A 13314-nucleotide genomic window follows, 5' to 3' on the forward strand; every position below is an offset into this window, starting at 1 on the left:
GTCAGTTTCCACTAATATCTCAACTTGCATCATCAAACGACAAAAAATATGTTGTGCATATAATCCCTAACTAGATCAAGATGATGTTTGGTAGATAAAAGTTGCATCTTGATTCCTGGCTAAATGAACACGAATGAACATGGTGAAATGGAAGGGTATATATTTAGTCCAATACCACCATACCAAAGAAACCTGGCAAGCATGAGGCAAGTGTGATACCAAGTAACATGTACAACTCATGAGCTGTCTTGTTATTTGGATTATAGTTTTTTATGCATATAAATACTCGTCTGTGTAGCATGAGATAGTATTTTGGCCACGGCATGTCGCACTTTCTGCATGAACTATTTTAGACTCGATTGTATGTATAGTAAGTTATATTTTTCTGAAACCTCTTAGGAATTTTGATTTTTTAAATTGATTATTGAAACCATTATAGCATAGTATCATATGTGTACTGTTAAACTTATTTTTTATACGTTTTATTTGAATTTTTTACTTTCACATTTTTTTATGAAAATCCATGGCCCATATGGTCTATAGGTCACGTCTTTGTAGGAAAGCCATGGCGGATGCTGGATTTCTCCATAGAAAATGTCTAAGTATCGCGCTCCTAAGAACATGTACAATGGTTGATAAGGCGGCAATCGTTATGTGTACAACATCATCTAGAGAAGTGAAAGGAACATGCTATACAAACCCAACAATTAATAATTGCATGATCTTAAAATATGGGTGATTAAAACTAAAATAGAAAATGTGTGAATAAAAGAAGACATCTGGTACAAGACATAGGCCTTCTATTTCCTATAAAGAGATCATCAATTAGCTTAATCACGCCTATCTTTCTTTATCACTCTTCCACTTCATCGGTTATCATACATAGCATTGTTACGATAATGCCATTGTACACGCCATTACTCAATGTCACTCTTACTCACCCCCCCCCCCCCATGTGCCCTAGCCCTAAACACTCGTCTCGCCCTTTCAACCGGCGATTGGAACCACTGCTCACCTTCCGGCCCAACCCTCCACCCCCGCACCTTCTGCTCCATCACCCACCCAGAGACCGGCATGCCACCTCACTTCGGTGAGTCTCACCACTACCCTCCATGTTCATCGTTCTACCATTTTGCTTATTTCGGCCATTGCTAGTTAGCCAATGTTGTGTTTGGTTATGCACTATATAATGTTGGACATGAGTATTGCCAACTCAAATCCTTCATGTTCATTTATCCTCTTCATTTCAGATAAAGCATCCAGTGTTACACACTACATATGTACTTCTTTGCATCATAAATCCGACATGTTTCCGATGCTACAAAATCTCATATCCATACAGTTTCTCACCACCATAAAAAAACTCAAGTGCGACACTTCACAGGAGTTCGACAATACTTGGCGGTTTTTCCTTTTCTACCATAGAAAGTGGGTGAATACAACATGTACTTCCCTTGATAAAAGATGAACTTGTCTCTTTAAATAAAAAATATAATTAATTTTATTTTCTTCAATTAGTGAGAGTTTATAGAGTGTGTGAGGATGATAACGGGTTGCCCAACTGCGAACAGAACAGAACTTGCCTCACTATTTGAGTTTGCTGCACCAAAGGGGCCAGACAAGTAGTGGACAACTCCTTACCGGCCAAAGTTTTGTTTCTCGGCAAGTTGGACGTCACTAAAATTATCAAGTTCTTCTCCAAAAAGGTCTTCAAGTTCATTTTATACACACACTGGATTTTAGATTAAAAAGCACACTAGGATCACACATAATGCAGTCTAGTGTAAAGATATTTTTTTCTGGTTCTATGTGTTTAACACGGTCTGTCCATATCATGGAGCATGTAGATTGATTCTGGTCTATCTCACTGATTCTTGGGTCTACTGTTGAGCTTATCAAAGTGATGCCCTTCACAGAACATGACTATTAATGTGACAAGTGTGGATCTAAGGTCCGCCACTCGCATGGTGTGACGTACACCAAAGTCCTAAATATGCGTTTGACGGCTACTTTACCCAAGGGAACTAGGTACTGAGCTTCGTGCAATCTTGCGGTGCCGTTTTGGTACAGAGGCAGTACATCCGGGTAATAGTAGTGAATGGGCAATTCAGTGGAGCCTGCAAAATAGGATCGAACTTTTTGAAGTGGTTCCACCGCCTACAAGTGTTTTTAAAACCCTGGCGTACAAGTGTCAACATCAGAAAGAGCACTGGTATTGGTGGATGTCCTCCTAGATACATTGTCCACCATATTAAGCATAATAAAACAGTTGGGTCTGCAATCTGAAAACATCTAGAGATATATTACACAACATTATGTGTCACAAGACCAAAACAAAACTTGGGTGGGTCGCGACTGCAGGACAATAACTGCCTAGAGAGAATGACAGAGTCTCGGTGAAGGAATCACGGGATACATTGTACTGAATGTTCAGTACGTTATCTGGATCAAGTGTGTGATTCATGGAGGGGGAGGGTGGAAGAGGAAAAGAAGGTGGTGAATGATCGACATGGTGATGTGTGTGGCGCATCAGTGGTCATGATGCACTGAATGGACACACGGGTCGAGACGAGGCTATTATGCAATCTCGATTCTCAACTTGTTCAAGAATAGGCAACTTGTTCAAGAATAGCATCCTCTATGCAGCATTGTAGACAGAGACGAAACATAATGTATGAGCCTCTCAGTTCCCTCCAATATCTCAACTTACGCCGTCACATCACACAACAACTTTTCTATTCTAGTATTATCTTTGTTACATAAAAGTTAAATCTCAATTCCTGTCTAAATAAGCAGAGGGACGGATAGTGCAAGCATGAATGGATATAGTGAAATATGAGAGGGTATATATTGAGCTCAATACCACCGAAGAAACTTGGGAAGCATGTGGGAAGTATGACACCAAGTAAGAAGTACGACTCATGAGCTATATTGTTTAATAGCCTATTACTTTTGGCGCAAAATCTATCATCGGTGTAGCATGTGCGAACATTTTGCCGGTGATATGTCACAATATCTGGATGATCTTTCTTAAACCTGATTTTGTATACACTAGTAGAAAACCAATTAGTCCCGGTTCGTAAGGGCCTTTAGTCCCGGTTCATGAACCGGGACTAATGAGTCGTTACAAATACCTCCACCCATTAGTTCCGGTTCAAACACGAACCGGGACAGATGTGTCTCCACGTGGCCGGTCCGCCGAGCCCAGTCAGGGGGGCCTTTGGTTCCGGTTGGTGGCACTAACTGGGACCAAAAGTCCATGTTTTTTTTACAAAAGTGGCTGCTTTAGGGGTTTTGGGGGTTATTTTTAGGTTGTTATTAGCTAGCTAATAGAGAGAAGTGTCCTCTCTTATATCTTCGTCCTTGGTTTATCAACGCTGCTGCTATGTTCATTTCACCTGCTGATATAACATGCTCATGCATGCTCGCATCATACATCATCATATATAATAACAAGTCCTATGCATCATCATACAACTTCTACTCGTTATTAATAATAAGTCATACGATCATCATCCTCATAGTCATCGAACCCAACCCTACATAATTGTTCTTAGCACATGATCGATCATCAGTATCAGGTAGGACCTAAACACCCTTAAGGTAAAATAGCATAAAACAATATAGACCCTGACTCTCCATTATGAAGAATGGCGATCATCCTGTCTCCAGTTCTTGCCCTTCGCTGCTTGTTGCTTCCAAGAAGCTCCTTACGCCTGTCCATACATTTTTTTCATTCTTTGATTGTTATGTCTCCACTTCTTTTAGAAACCCGGTATGGACAGTTGAGATTCGTAGGACGACCTGGTTGTATGTTCAAAACATGAAGGCTACTATGCGTATACATCAGATGAGGCACACAGTCATTCGGGATTATCTATTGAAAAACATAGTAATAACTTCATAGTTAGCAATGATGTACTATAGTTTTAGAAGTGTGCAAAAAGATGCACAGATGTTGTAATATAGTAAAAAATAATCTTACTAGGGTATCTCCATGGTAGTTACCGTAGTTCAACAGGTGCACTAGTGGCACGTATTGACCATAATGTTGAGGAGTTTGATTGTAGATATTGTAATTCTCAAGATCAGTACAAAATGCGACCAAATGATTTTTCTCCTAATAAGTTAATTCGGAGCCTTCGGTGTAGTAGGTTCTGTCTACCATCTTCCGCACATTCTTTGAAGAATGAAAATAAGCTGTCAATGGAGATAAGTTGTCAACTATTTTGAAATAAACAATATAAATTACTTAATAACTATGTTAAGCTCACATGGGGGAAGAATTGGAGGTGTATCCAAAAGGACCCAAATCGAAGGTCTCTCTTGCTCGATTGTAGGATCACCAAGATCCATGGTGACAAGCATACCCTCATCAAGACCATACATCTTGCAAAGTGCTTTCCAATTTTTGCAGCCAAAATGGGTTACACTCTGAGCATTGTACAACTTTACTTGAAAATCCACACCATGATTGGTACTTAGGATAATTTTTTTGGTTTTGAAACTTTCATGGTCTTCAAAACCCATCCTCTCCAAGACATAGCGTCTTGCAAAGCATGGAATAAGCTAGTCGAATTGGAAAAGATGAAAAATATTGTCATGATTAAAATAGTTGAAGTCATGATTAATTACGGAAAAAAAACTATTGTCGTCGGTTGCGTACCGTATGAACATCCAAGGTCTCCTCGAGCTTAATGCTGAAGCGACGATCTTCGTCCAGCTCAATGAACCTGTCGCAGATACCTCGGTCGTCGTGGCACCAGTCGCACTCCCCGGGCGGTTTTCGTCGTCCGAGTACGACATTTCCGGCCTATGTTCATAATTCAAATATTAAACTAGATTATTAATCACGGGTTGACTATCGGTGATGTACGTAGCTCCTCCTTTCATTCCCGAGTGCATCATAACACCAAATTGTCTAGCACACGGGAATGAAGAACTTATCCAATATGAGCATTCAATAAGCAAAACCAAATCATAAAATAAGCAAAACCAAATTATAAAATAAAGTAGTATTCAAATTAGCATGCATTCAATAATTATAAGCAAAAGTACATCATCTCTTGGTCTCCGTACATCCTCGAATATTATCACTAATATAGCATCACTAATACAACTAGAACCGTAGCGCCCGACGGGTATCGACGCGGGCGGTGGACACCCAAAGATAAGAAACCATCACAGGATCATAGCTCCAATGAGATCCCTGAAGAACCTGCCAGGTATTATCGAACCTGCCCTCCAATGCAACCATGTAGCGACGGACTTGCTCGTCCTCCTCGCTGACACGGTGACGTACCACCTCCGTGGTGTCCGGCAGCCTCGGCACCGTCACTGGCCCACGCGACCGCCACCAAACAAGGATCGGGTCAACAACGGGCTGCCTCCTCACCAACCTACGTCCCCCGGAAGGTAGCACCTCCCAATACCAGCCCGGCGGAGCCCAGTCTCGAACATGGCCCTGATCAAGCAAGCCTCCACCGCCGAGTCGACGACAACGAGGATGCGGGATAGGCATCGCCGAGGTCGATGCGGGAACTACTTCTATATATAGTTAAATAAAGTAGTTTTATTAATTAAATCAACTAGCTAGTTCAACTACTAAACACTTACTATAAATAAATAAAGTAGCACTTACTAAAAACAAACTACTTCTATATATAGTAAAATAAAGTAGTTTATTAAATCAACTAGCTAGTTCAACTATATATGAAGCACTTACTATAAATAAAATAAAGTAGTACTTACTAAAAATAAACTAGTATTTTTCTAACTAATTATATTAAACACTTTCTCTTCTTATTTTTTCCTTTTTCTAAATACTATGAACAAAAAAATCATTAAAATTCTATAAACAAAATTACAACAGAAAAAAATCATAAAGATTCTATGAACAGAAAAAAATCATAAAAATTTGACATATTCGATCTTTGCATATATATGAACATACAAACAAGCATATTCAACAATAATATCACCCAAAAAATCTATTAACAGAAAAAAATCTAACACAATATGAACAAATTAATTACACAATATGAAAAAAAAGTCTATACACTACACATCTAAATTACTACACATCCAACAAAAAATCTATGAACTACAAAAAAATCTAAAAAAATCTAACAAAAATAATAAAAAATCTAACAAAAAAATCTACTAACAGAAAAAAAAATCTAACATAATATGAACAAATTAATTACACAATCTAAATTACACAATATGAACTACATATCTAAATTAAACCACATCTAATCTAACATAATATGAACAAAAAAATCTACTAACAGAAAAAATATGAACTACATATGTAAATTACTACAAATCTACTAACAAAAAATCTACTAACAAAAAAACCTAAATTAATTACACAATCTACTAACAAAAATATGAACCACATCTAACTAAAAAATCTACTAAAAAATCTACTAACAGAAAAAAATCTAATATAATATGAACAAATTAATTACACAATCTAAATTACACAATATGAACTACATATCTAAATTACTACAAATCTAATCTAACAAAGAAATCTATGAACTATACCAAAAAAATCTAAAAAAAATCTAACAAAAACAAAATAAAGTTGTTCACGACCGGCGACGGCGACGGCGACGGCGAGGTGCAGCAGGGCGGGCGGCGACGTCGGGGCAGCAGGGCGGGCGGCGACGGCGCGACAGCGGGGCGGGGCGCGGCGACGGCGCGCGTCGGGGCGGTAGGGGACGGCGTCGGGGCGGGCGGCGATGGCGTCGGGGCGGGGCGGCGACGGCGTCGGGGCGGCGACGGTGTCGGGGCGGGGCGGGGCGGCGACGGCGAGGTGACGGCAGGGGACGGCGTCAGGGCGTCGAGAGAGATCGAAGTCGGGGCGGGGCGGCAGTGCTACTTATATAGCAGAGGCTTTGGTCTCGGTTCGTGCCGCAAACCGGGACCAATGCCCCCCTTTTGTCCCGGTTTGAGCCACCAACCGGGACCAAAGGCCTCCTTTCGGCAGCCCAAAGGGCGGGAAACGAAGACCTTTGGTCCCGATTGGTGGCTCCAACCGGGACAAAAGGGGCGCATTGGTACCGGTTGATGGCACCAACCGGTACCAAAGAGGGGCATTGGTACCGGTAGCGCCACCAACCGGTACCAATGGACCCATCTAATTTTTTATTTTCTGCAGCTGTTTTTTAGTTGATTCTTTCTGCAGCTGTTTCTTTAGTCCCACCTCGCCAAGCGAGAGGCACTCGCAGCTGTTTATAAGCCCTGAGTTCAGAGACGATGAAGAAGAGGCTCAATGCTCACATGCACGTTGGTTAGCTTCAAGCCTTGAGGAATAGGGTAGACTGCACAGAGCTATGTGCAGTGCAGTTGACACTATTCCGAAAGGCTTGAAGCAAATTAACGAGCATTGCGGCTCTTTTTTATTTTTAATGACTTATTTTTAATAGTTGTGATTAACTTAACTAAAAATGAGCATAGATGCTTATTTTTAATGACTTATTACAACTCAAAAATAAAAAGAAAAAAAATAAATATAGCAGAAAAAAAACTATATAAAAAACTACTCAGAAATGAGCATAGATGCGCTTATAGAGAAAATTCAACCTAAATTCATAATAAATTTCTACTAACTTCAGAGAAATTCAATATGAATTTAGGTTAAATTTCCTGTATAAGGGCATCTATTTTCATTTTGAGAGGAGCTCAACAAGGCAGAGAGGAAGGGGCTTATAAACTGGTCTGATTCCCCTTCGGTTGGCGAGGTGGGACTAAACTCCCGCAACGAGGACCAACACTTTAGACCCAGTTGGTGGCATGAACCGGGACTAAAGGGCAGCCTTTGGTCCCGGTTCATGCCACCAACCGGGACCAATGGTGGTGGGCCAGGAGCAAGGACCATTGGTCCCGGTTCGTCCCACCAACCGGGACCAAAAGGTCCAGACAAACCGGGACCAATGGCCCACGTGGCCCGGCCGCCCCCCGGGACTCACGAACCGGGTCCAATGCCCCCATTGGTCCCGGTTCTGGGTTGAACCGGGACTAATGGGCTGGACCGGCCTGGACCATTGGCCCCTTTTCTACTAGTGATATAGTAAGTTGTACATAGATAAGTGGTGCAAAACTATCATACTCATCCTCTATAATACTACGCTCTCTTGTTTTAAAGAGCCCACATACAATTTAGATCTTCAATTAGGATTAGGTCACTCAATTTTGACCAGGTCAATAATTTCTCAAAGTTATCTCATTCTATTATTTTATACTATACACTATACTTCCAAATTCTGAAGGCCTCGCAATTAAGCGAGGTCTTCAATTTAGAATTGGATCAGCCTAATTTTGATCGGGTCAACAATTTCTCAGGAGCTCTCTCATTCAATTCTTTTAATTCTCTATATTTACATTTTGAAGCTCTTTCATTCAATTGAGGCATTCAATTTTGGATTTGATTTATAATTTTGAACGGGCCAACGATTTTCCAAATCAATCAGCAGCAACCAGTCTATAAAAATATATCAATCCCGCACACCCTTCCAACACCTAGAGAAAAGAAGTATCACCATGTTATACTATAGCACCAATAGAGTACATGCAGCCCGACGCAAAAATTTCCCCATATAAATACACATTCGTTAGTGGATAACATAGAACTACACCGTATCAGAATAGGCCCATAAAATCATCGCACTGTAAATAAAACTAAAACACACTCCAACATCTCCCTACTCGTCAAACTAAATTTTCCATCAGTTCCAAAATATAAGGAGTGTTATTTTTTGAAAAGTCAATTTTCTTTAATTTTTACAAGTTCAGAGCAAAAAGTATTGACATCCACAATATTAAACAAAAAAAGTATGAAAATTCATTTCATGACGAATCTAATCGCACTGATTTGATATTATGAATTATATATATTTTGTGTACAAATTTGATCAAACTTAAAAGGTTTGACTTTCCAAAAAAGTAATACACATTATATTTTGCCATTTAGTGAGTAGTTTTTAAAGAAACCCAACAACACCAACGGTGCAAGAAAGCGCGCCCAACCTTTCAAATCAAATAATATTTAGCAGTGCGGGCCGTGTGTCTTTATCATATACTATGCTAATAGTATCGTGTCAAATGTTTGACTTCCTCCCAATTATATGTTGATCTTTTTGGTTGTTAGATTACAACTTTACAATACAATGTTTGACACGAGTATTGCCAACTCAGATCATCTTCGTTGGAATTAATTTATGGACCACGTCTCGAAGTATTTCTAGTTTCGACTACTTTATTTGCCTATATAAGATAACACACATTACATATGTCTTCCTTTGCATCATAAATCCGACATGCTTCCCACGCTACAAAATTTCATCTCCTCATGGTTTCGCGCCACCATAAAATATCTCAAAGGATGACAATTCACAGGGGTTCGGCAACACTCGGCCCGGTTCTTCCTTATCTATCATATAAGCCCCAGTCACCAAGAAAATCAATTATAGCAAGTGGATGAATACAACTTTTACACTGCACTTGGGACTCAGAGGTTTATTGTAAATAATAAATTCTAAATCCATCATATATATGGATTCTTCAAGGATCTCGGGCGATAAGTTTACTGAGGATAGAGTGAATATGTTGCCCTTAGATACTCTATGATCCTAGCGCTTTCGAACATCTTGACCCCCATGTTAGGATCCTCGATATAAGGTGCCTGCAAAGGCATTATGATACATGTGATACGCTACTAGGCCATGCGACTGCAAAGGTTAAGCAACAATTTCATAAATCACAGGGTAGCAGACCTGGAAAAGGCCATGTGTCTTGAAAATTTCCTGTTGCATGGGGCTGCCACGTGCACAACTGCAGCAAAAAATATTAAAGTTAATTCCAGTGTCTTTTTAACACTACAAAGATGTATTGAGTCAACAAGACACTCCACTTATGGCATATATAACTAGAAGACGTGAACATGTACTAGGGTCAGCTGTAGAAGTATTCCGCACTGTCATCATGTTATGATGGCAGAGCATTTAGCTACCTATTTACAGATTTGTCATGAAGTTTCCTGTATCGAATACCTGTGTAGCAAGTGTGGCAACTCCAATTCAACAAGGGTCTCTCGTGCTATTTTTCAGAAAGGATATCCCTAGTGACAAAACATGTACTGCTCAAGTTCTGGGACTAGTACCACACGAAAACAAAAAACAAAGAATTATACCTCGTATGCCCAGATCTCTATTATCTGTGGTGGAAGCTTTGAAATAGTGTAGGATGATCCCTGGAAACAATATGCGTCAGCTGGTTTTGAGCAAAACCTTTCAGAGCTCACATACTGTATACATGCTTATCTGGTTTATTGACAATCTACCTTCCATACACGCAAAATCATAGCAATCCTGGCTGTTATTGTCAACAAAATAAGCAGCAACGTTTCAGCAACTGCACATCTTATTCTTAACTAACAATGAACCAGTTCCATTACTGGGACAGTTTCATCGCCTGAAAAACAAGCACAGTTGAAGGAGCTAACAGGAAGGAGCCTGTCAGGAACAGGGGAACGAAGATTTGGTAAAATAAATGATGGAGTACAAACCATAGGTGTCTGCAAGGTATTTTATGATTTCATCTGATTCATAGATGGCAACTCCTGTGTTTGGATCCACCTGGAGCTTATGATTATCTTAAATGAAGATAGGTTTAGAACTAATTTTGCTTTCTTTGCATAGCATTTTCTTTTGGGCAATGTAGAAGAGAACATCAGATGTCTACTTACTAATGAATGACCAAACAAATTGCAGCGAAAGACTGCAACAACATGACAAAGCATCCGATGTCTGCTTACTAATGAATGACAAAATACACTGCCCAGAAGACTGCAACAATATGAAGAAAAAACATTTTGCCAGGAAACCAGAAGTTCAGAAATATTAATATGCTCTCTGTTCCAAAATATAAGTTCTCTACACATGAAGAAGATTCACTTAGAACAAACCTAGAACTTATTACATTTTGGAAGAGATGGAGTATTAGTTAATGGTGATTCTGCTGGGATCATGCTTGTTTGTCAAATATGATTCAGATATTAAATTAGAAAGAAACATAAAATTTGATACATCAGCGACAGATATCACCTAAGAAACCACAGAATTGGTGAGGAAATTCTTGCATACCATATAAGGGAACTGTTTCTTCCCTCCCGTTTCTAAAACCATTGGACGAAATGTTGGCCTCTCTCACCTGAAAATTTACATGGCAATCGTAAACACCAAGATTGCCCACATGAAAATTGTCAACTAAAAAATGCAGATGTAGCAAACATAAAAGATATTTACCTTTCAACAAAACAGACAGCTGAAAGTTTAGGCCAGAATACATCAACAATTGAAGCAAAAGAATAAATCAGAAGAAGAGAAAATTATCAGCCCTTGTCGTGCAAGCCCAGCTGGAAGAGGATCCCAGGGGAAGAACCCTACGACAAAGATGCCGGTGCCGAGGCCGGTGCTGAGTCGGAAAGGCAGGGCGAGGGACACGCCGGAGACACTGCCGAGCTGGCCATCCTTGACCGCGAAGCGCCTGGGAACTGGGGGCACCGACCCGTCAGGCGGTGAGAACTCCGGCGGCTCGTCGGAGGCGGAGTCACGCTGCGTGGCGACCCTCAGGTTAACTGACGCCGTCCTCCAGGTGCTGGTCGTGGGTGCGATCCGCGAGGGGAGCAGAGGTGGGAAGCGGAGGCCGCGGCGGCTATGCATCCGCCCGTGGTGCGTGGTGCGGGAGTTGGGAGCTACCGCTGGAGCGAGCGAGTGGACATGGGCGGAGAGGGAAGGTATCTCCACGAACTCGGTTTTTCTTTATCGCTCTTTATATGTATGGGTGCCTCAAAAGATTGTTGTTATTAAGTTCAGAAAGATGGTCGTAATCAGTTCCGCGTCAATTTCAAAACTGATCGAAGTAGCAGATCTTTCCCAAAATTTTCTGCACGAGCGGCAATGTTTTGAGTCCATAATTTCGAAACTGATCGAAAGACCACCTCGACTCCAAGTGCTGCTAAGGAGAGAGGCCTTGCATGGACGGGATAAGAGGGAAGAGTCGATGGAGGTTGCCGGATCACGTGGCAGAGGGGGTGAACAGGTTTGTTGGGTTGACACCGCACAGCACATCCAAACCCTGGAGGAAGTGCAGAGGGATGGGCTGCAGGGTGGCGTCGTCGATGCCATCCGCGTGGGCACCAGCACGACATCAGGTGCGCTATTGGAGATGTTCAACGGGATAATCATGGCGGCCCATGCCTTGGAGAACATGTTGACGATGCTTGCAGCAATTTTCAATGCGAGGCGAGTGCAGCCCTGAACCTTGAAGGTGGAGTCAAAACATAATACATGAGCTGGTCAGTTTTCTCTAATATCTCAACTTCGCCCTGTCACACGACAAAATATTTGGTGTAGACATGATACCTAGCTCAATCAAACTGTTGTGTGCTAGACAGAAATCACATCTAGATTCCTGGCCATATAAGCTCATGGTAGCATCGCAGAAATAGAAACAGAGGGCTTCGTAGCTCAAATATGAATAAATATAGTGAAATATGCAAGCTACATATATTGAGCCCAACACCACAAAAGAACTTGACAATCATGTAGCAAGTATGACACCAAGTAACATGTACAACTAATGACCTGCTATTATTTATGGGACCTTTTTTTTCTTCCAAATCTATCTGTCCATCCGTGTAGCATGTGCCATGATTTTTTTTCATGTGGTCGACACACTATCTGGATGATGTTTTTTAAAAGAAATCACTATTGAAAGCATTATACTCCAGCATAATATCATCCATGTACTGTCGAACTCATTTTTTATATTGTTTCCCATTTGACTAGTATGAAAAACCGTATATGGACTATGCTATACGTCATACGTACCTAGTTGTGTATCGGCAGGTGGATCAGTTCCTTTTCGAACGTGCGAGTGTCCAGGCATCTGAGCATGGCCAGGTACGCGGGTATTCGGACAGGTATAGACACATGGCCTGCCAGTACATACGTATTCAGGTACGTGCGCGCCCATCCGACCGATGCAAGTATTTGGATAGATGCATACCACGGTACACACATGGCCACCATCATGCATGTCACCATCGTATACTTTTTTTTTCGATAAAGGACTTTTCATTGAATAGATATATCAAGGTGATACAATCATATTGAAAGAAAGCCCGGTCTCTGCATAGCTAGATGGACACGGTCAAATAGTCCAGAGCACCCTAAAAATAAAATAATTCGATACAATGCCAAGCAATAACTCATGTCCAGCCTAAGGAGCGGTAGATCCTATCCG

General features: G+C 40.9%; 2 pseudogenes; both read right to left on the reverse strand.

Annotated features, from left to right (window-relative positions):
* Positions 1-1813: 1813 nt before the first annotated feature.
* LOC123084382 (uncharacterized) lies at positions 1814-7523 on the reverse strand (annotated as a pseudogene).
* Positions 7524-9592: 2069 nt separating this feature from the next.
* Positions 9593-11729, reverse strand: LOC123084383 (uncharacterized; annotated as a pseudogene).
* Positions 11730-13314: the final 1585 nt, after the last annotated feature.

The sequence above is a fragment of the Triticum aestivum genome, chromosome 4A, assembly GCF_018294505.1.
Source record: "Triticum aestivum cultivar Chinese Spring chromosome 4A, IWGSC CS RefSeq v2.1, whole genome shotgun sequence".
Lineage (NCBI taxonomy): Eukaryota > Viridiplantae > Streptophyta > Magnoliopsida > Poales > Poaceae > Triticum > Triticum aestivum.